We start from the raw sequence: 7,500 nt of genomic DNA, 5'->3' as shown, positions 1-7,500 counted from the left end.
AAAAATCCCAAAAGTGGACACTCTGACAAAATCACGCATGTTGACACTTAGGCAAAAAATCCAACTTTTGCTCCACGGAAGAAAGAGGCTAAGGAGGCTGGAACTTAGGCCTCTCTCGTTGTTGGACTTAGAAAAAATCCACTTTTTTTGCACGGGATTTTTTCTAAGTGTCTCATGGAAGAGGCTAGACAGGCTGGAGGCCAGGCCTCTCTCGTTGTTGGACTTAGAAAAAATCCCAAAAGTGGACACTCTGACAAAATCACGCATGTTGACACTTTGGCAAAAAATCCAACTTTTTTGGACTTGGCCCGGCTTTTCTTCCATTTGTCCCCCACTTGGGCTGGTTCACTCCTGGGTATCTTTTGGTCATTCCCGGGGGCCCCGGAGCTCGCGCAGCTCGCTGCGGGACTTCTGGAACTCCATCCTGGGTAGGATTTTTAAACAATTTCGGACCTTTTTCCAACTTTTTCTCAAATTGTCCCCCACTTTCGCTGGTTCACTCCTGGGTATCTTTTGGTCATTCCCGGGGGTCCCGGAGCTCGCGCAGCTCGCTGCGGGGCTTCTGGAACTCCATCCTGGGTAGGATTTTTAAACAATTTCGGACCTTTTTCCAACTTTTTCTCAAATTGTCCCCCACTTTTGATGGTTCACTTCTGGGTGCCTTTTGGTCATTCCCGGTGTTCCTGCGGCTCGCGCAGCTCGCTGCGGGGCTTCTGGAACTCCATCCTGGGTAGGATTTTTAATCAATTTCGGACCTTTTTCCAACTTTTTCTCAAATTGTCCCCCACTTTCGCTGGTTCACTTCTGGGTGCCTTTTGGTCATTCCCGGTGTTCCTGCGGCTCGTGCAGCTCGCTGCGGGACTTCTGGAACTCCATCCTGGGTAGGATTTTTAAACAATTTCGGACCTTTTTCCAACTTTTTCCTCAAATTGTCCCCCACTTTCGCTGGTTCACTCCTGGGTATCTTTTGGTCATTCCCGGGGGTCCCGGAGCTCGCGCAGCTCGCTGCGGGGCTTCTGGAACTCCATCCTGGGTAGGATTTTTAAACAATTTCGGACCTTTTTCCAACTTTTTCTCAAATTGTCCCCCACTTTTGATGGTTCACTTCTGGGTGCCTTTTGGTCATTCCCGGTGTTCCTGCGGCTCGCGCAGCTCGCTGCGGGGCTTCTGGAACTCCATCCTGGGTAGGATTTTTAATCAATTTCGGACCTTTTTCCAACTTTTTCTCAAATTGTCCCCCACTTTCGCTGGTTCACTTCTGGGTGCCTTTTGGTCATTCCCGGTGTTCCTGCGGCTCGTGCAGCTCGCTGCGGGACTTCTGGAACTCCATCCTGGGTAGGATTTTTAATCAATTTCGGACCTTTTTCCAACTTTTTCTCAAATTGTCCCCCACTTTTGATGGTTCACTTCTGGGTGCCTTTTGGTCATTCCCGGTGTTCCTGCGGCTCGCGCAGCTCGCTGCGGGGCTTCTGGAACTCCATCCTGGGTAGGATTTTTAATCAATTTCGGACCTTTTTCCAACTTTTTCTCAAATTGTCCCCCACTTTTGATGGTTCACTTCTGGGTGCCTTTTGGTCATTCCCGGTGTTCCTGCGGCTCGTGCAGCTCGCTGCGGGACTCGTGGAACTCCATCCTGGGTAGGATTTTTAAACAATTTGGTACTTTTTCCTCCTTTTCCTCCATTTTTCCCCCACTTTCGCTGGTTCACTTCTGGGTGCCTTTTGGTCATTCCCGGTGTTCCTGCGGCTCGTGCAGCTCGCTGCAGGGCTTCTGGAACTCCATCCTGGGTAGGATTTTTAAACAATTTGGCACTTTTTCCTCCTTTTCCTCCATTTTTCCCCCACTTTCGCTGGTTCACTTCTGGGTGCCTTTTGGTCATTCCCGGTGTTCCTGCGGCTCGTGCAGCTCGCTGCGGGACTTGTGGAACTCCATCCTGGGTAGGATTTTTAAACAATTTGGTACTTTTTCCTCCTTTTCCTCCATTTTTCCCCCACTTTCGCTGGTTCACTTCTGGGTGCCTTTTGGTCATTCCCGGTGTTCCTGCGGCTCGTGCAGCTCGCTGCGGGACTTGTGGAACTCCATCCTGGGTAGGATTTTTAAACAATTTGGTACTTTTTCCTCCTTTTCCTCCATTTTTCCCCCACTTTCGCTGGTTCACTTCTGGGTGCCTTTTGGTCATTCCCGGTGTTCCTGCGGCTCGTGCAGCTCGCTGCGGGACTTGTGGAACTCCATCCTGGGTAGGATTTTTAAACAATTTGGTACTTTTTCCTCCTTTTCCTCCATTTTTCCCCCACTTTCGCTGGTTCACTTCTGGGTGCCTTTTGGTCATTCCCGGTGTTCCTGCGGCTCGTGCAGCTCGCTGCGGGACTTGTGGAACTCTACCCTGGGTGGGATCATATGATTTTCAACCCATTTTGGACCTTTTTCCCGACTTTCCCTCCATTTCCCTCCCACTTTCGATGGTCCACTCCTGGGTGTCTTTTGGTCATTCCCGGGACCCGGGAAGCCTCGGGCCTGCGGCGGGACTTGTGGATCTCCATGCTGGGCATGATTTTATGAGTTTTCTGGACTTTCTCTTCCCCGGGACCCGGGAGGCACGCGGCTGGACGTTATGCCCCCTAAAATCCCTCCCTTTGCTCGTAAGGCCAATTTTCCTCCGGATTTACTCTCTATAGACCCCAAGGAAAAAAATACCCGACCGGCGTCCATTTTTGACATCGGTCTCCAATCTAGGGCACGCGGGCCGAAAGCGGTACGCCGGTTCCGAAATCCGGCCCCCGCATTTTTTGGGTATTTTTTGAAAAAAATGGCATTTTTGGGACCGGGGGGACTTGCTGGACTCAGTCCCGGGTGCGGATTTTGAAAACGTTGAGGACTTTTGGATTTTCCCCCAGCTTTTCTCCCCCACTTGCAGTTTGACTTTGCGGGGTGCGTTACGGCTGTGCCGGGCGTCCCTGGACTCGGGTGGCCAGCTGCGGGGCTGGTGGGGGACTGATTTTTGAACACTTTGAGGACTTTTGGCTACTCTGCCAGCTTTTCTCCCCCACTTGCAGTGTGACTTTGCGGGCCTTGTTACGGAGGTGCCGGGCTTCCCTGGACTCGGGTGGCCAGCTGCGGGACTCGTGGGACTGATTTTGGAACACTTTGAGGACATTTAACTTCTTTCCCAGCTTTTTTCCCCTCCACTTCCAGTTTGACTTTGCGGGGTGCGTTATGGACGTGCTGGGCATCCCGGAACTCGGGCGGCCGGCTGCGGGACATTTTGCCCTCCTCCAAACCCCAGCCCTCTTTGTTTATCATGCCTATTTTCTGCTGGACACACACCCTCTCTTTTGAGCTGCCTCTTTTTTTAAATTTGGATATGATTTATTGATGAATGGATTTGTTTTCCCCTTTTTAAATGATGGTTGATGTCTATCTTTTTAATACTTGCTTCTGGCTGCAGCCGAGACTTACAGTGTGATGCATCCAACCCCAACCCTGGTTTTTGTTTCCCTTAAAAACTTGGGGAAATGGACAGCTTTTTGGGGGGGCACTTCCAGCAAATGGAGGGACCTATTTGGAATTCCCCACCCGGGTGGAGATCCACGGCGAGCCGGCCTTCCTAAAGGGACAGCAACATGGACACTCTGCCATCATTGCAGCTTCTTTTTTTTTTTGGGGCACTCTGTCATATTTCCAGCTTTTTTTCGTGCTGACTTCCAGCAAATAGAGGGACCTGTTTTGAATTCCCTACCCGGGTGTAGATCCACGGCAAGCCGGCCTTCTTAAAGGGACAGGCACCCCCCTGTCCCTTGACACCTGCTTCCCTCCTCGGCGTCACCGAAATCCCACAAAATGACTGAAAATAGGACCCCAAATGACATCACTCGGTCCGGTTCTTTGGGTCTCACTCGGGGGCTTCTTTGACTCTGGAAGGCATGGTGAACCAAAAGTAGACACTTGGAAAAAATCCCCACTTTACAAGTTGACACTTTGAAAAAAAATCCCGACTATATAAGTTGACACTTGGAAAAAATCCCCACTTTATAAGTTGACACTTGGAAAAAATCCCGACTTTATAAGTTGACACTTGGAAAAAATCCCCACTTTATAAGTTGACACTTAGAAAAAATCCCGACTTTATAAGTTGACACTTAGAAAAAATCCCCACTTTATTTTGGAAAGGTTGGTACACCAAAAGTGGACACTTAGAAAAAATCCCCACTTTATTTTGGAAAGGTTGGTACACCAAAAGTGGACACTTAGAAAAAATCCCGACTTTGACTTTCGCAGGTCTATTACACTAAAAGTTGACACTCTGTCATATTTCCAGCTTTTTTTTGTGCTGACTTCCAGCAGATAGAGGGACCTATTTTGAATTCCCTACCCTGGTGCAGAACCACGGCAAGCCGGCCTTCCTAAAGGCACAGGCACATGGACACTCTGCCATAAGTGCAGCTTTTTCTTCTAAGGGTGCAGCGGCGGCGGAAGTCCACCGGAGGGCTCCAAATCCCCGCTTTCCTTTTTAGGCTTAAAGTGGCTTTTCCCTCCTTAAAAACTTGGGGAAATGGACAGCTTTTTGGGGGGGCACTTCCAGCAAATAGAGGGACCTATTTGGAATTCCCCACCCGGGTGGAGATCCACGGCAAGCCGGCCTTCTTAAAGGGACAGGCACATGGACACTCTGCCATCATTGCAGCTTCTTCTTTTTTTTTTTCCCCTGTCATATTTCCAGCTTTTTTGTGCTGACTTCCAGCAAATAGAGGGACCTGTTTTGAATTCCCTACCCGGGTGTAGATCCACGGCAAGCCGGCCTTCTTAAAGGGACAGGCACCCCCCCTGTCCCTTGACACCTGCTTCCCTCCTCGGCGTCACCGAAATCCCACAAAATGACTGAAAATAGGACCCCAAATGACATCACTCGGTCCGGTTTTTTGGGTCTCACTCGGGGGCTTCTTTGACTCTGGAAGGCATGGTGAACCAAAAGTGGACACTTGGGAAAAAAATCCCCACTTTACAGGTTGACACTTGGAAAAAAATCCCCACTTTATAAGTTGACACTTAGAAAAAATCCCGACTATATAAGTTGACACTTAGAAAAAATCCCCACTTTATTTTGGAAGGGTTGGTACACCAAAAGTTGACACTTAGAAAAAATCCCGACTTTATTTTGGAAGGGTTGGTACACCAAAAGTTGACACTTAGAAAAAATCCCGACTTTATTTTGGAAGGGTTGGTACACCAAAAGTTGACACTTAGAAAAAATCCCGACTTTATTTTGGAAGGGTTGGTACACCAAAAGTTGACACTTAGAAAAAATCCCAACTTTTACACTTAGAAAAAATCCAGCTTTTTGTTGCTGACTTCCATCAAATAGAGGGACTTTTTCCATGTTTCTTAACCGGGTGTCGATCCAAGGCGGGTGGGCCTTCTGGAAGCGACACCCTCCTTGACACTTAGAAAAAATCCAGCTTTTTGTTGCTGACTTCCATCAAATAGAGGGACTTTTTCCATGTTTCTTAACCGGGTGTCGATCCAAGGCGGGTGGGCCTTCTGGAAGCGACACCCTCCTTGACACTTAGAAAAAATCCAGCTTTTTGTTGCTGACTTCCATCAAATAGAGGGACTTTTTCCATGTTTCTTAACCGGGTGTCGATCCAAGGCGGGTGGGCCTTCTGGAAGCGACACCCTCCTTGACACTTAGAAAAAATCCAGCTTTTTGTTGCTGACTTCCATCAAATAGAGGGACTTTTTCCATGTTTCTTAACCGGGTGTCGATCCAAGGCGGGTGGGCCTTCTGGAAGCGACACCCTCCTTGACACTTAGAAAAAATCCAGCTTTTTGTTGCTGACTTCCATCAAATAGAGGGACTTTTTCCATGTTTCTTAACCGGGTGTCGATCCAAGGCGGGTGGGCCTTCTGGAAGCGACACCCTCCTTGACACTTAGAAAAAATCCAGCTTTTTGTTGCTGACTTCCATCAAATAGAGGGACTTTTTCCATGTTTCTTAACCGGGTGTCGATCCAAGGCGGGTGGGCCTTCTGGAAGCGACACCCTCCTTGACACTTAGAAAAAATCCAGCTTTTTGTTGCTGACTTCCATCAAATAGAGGGACTTTTTCCATGTTTCTTAACCGGGTGTCGATCCAAGGCAGGTGGGCCTTCTGGAAGCGACCCTCTCCTTCACACTTAGAAAAAATCCAGCTTTTTGTTGCTGACTTCCATTAAATAGAGGGACTTTTTTCATTTTTCTTAACCGGGTGTCGATCCAAGGCAGGTGGGCCTTCTGGAAGCGACACCCTCCTTGACACTTAGAAAAATTCCAGCTTTTTGTTGCTGACTTCCATTAACTAGAGGGACTTTTTTCATTTTTCTTAACCGGGTGGTGATCCAAGGCAGGTGGGCCTTCTGGAAGCGACACCCTCCTTGACACTTAGAAAAAATCCAGCTTTTTGTTGCTGACTTCCATCAAATAGAGGGACTTTTTTCATTTTTCTTAACCGGGTGTCGATCCAAGGCAGGTGGGCCTTCTGGAAGCGACACCCTCCTTGACACTTAGAAAAAATCCAGCTTTTTGTTGCTGACTTCCATCAAATAGAGGGACTTTTTTCATTTTTCTTAACCGGGTGTCGATCCAAGGCAGGTGGGCCTTCTGGAAGCGACACCCTCCTTAACACTTAGAAAAAATCCAGCTTTTTGTTGCTGACTTCCATTAACTAGAGGGACTTTTTTCATTTTTCTTAACCGGGTGGTGATCCAAGGCAGGTGGGCCTTCTGGAAGCGACACCCTCCTTGACACTTAGAAAAATTCCAGCTTTTTGTTGCTGACTTCCATTAACTAGAGGGACTTTTTTCATTTTTCTTAACCGGGTGGTGATCCAAGGCAGGTGGGCCTTCTGGAAGCGACACCCTCCTTGACACTTAGAAAAAATCCAGCTTTTTGTTGCTGACTTCCATCAAATAGAGGGACTTTTTTCATTTTTCTTAACCGGGTGTCGATCCAAGAATGGTGGGCCTTCTGGAAGTGACACCCTCCTTGACACTTAGAAAAATTCCAGCTTTTTGTTGCTGACTTCCATCAAATAGAGGGACCTATTTGGAATTCCCCACCCGGGTGGAGATCCACGGCAAGCCGGCTTTCCTAAAGGGACAGGCACATGGACACTATTCGCAGCTTCTTTTTTTTTTTTTGGCACTGACTTCCAGCTAAGGGTGCAGCGGCGGCGGAAGTCCACCGGAGGGCTCCAAATCCCCGCTTTCCTTTTCAGGCTTAAAGTTGCCTTTCCCTCTTTAGAGCCTTGGGCAAATGTACAGCTATATTTTGTGCTGACTTCCAGCAAATAGAGGGACCTATTTTGAATTCCCTACCCGGGTGTAGATCCACGGCAAGCCGGCCTTCTTAAATGGACAGGCACCCCCCTCCCGGAACACCTGCTTCGCTCCTCGGCGTCACCGAAATCCCACAAAATGACTCAAAATAGGGCCCCAAATGACATCACTCGGCCCGGTTGTTTAGGTC

Source organism: Nerophis ophidion, unplaced genomic scaffold (genome assembly GCF_033978795.1).
Source record: "Nerophis ophidion isolate RoL-2023_Sa unplaced genomic scaffold, RoL_Noph_v1.0 HiC_scaffold_78, whole genome shotgun sequence".
NCBI classification, from domain to species: Eukaryota; Metazoa; Chordata; class Actinopteri; order Syngnathiformes; family Syngnathidae; genus Nerophis; species Nerophis ophidion.
The sequence above is the reverse complement of the archived record's forward strand: the minus strand, read 5'-3'. Positions refer to the sequence as shown.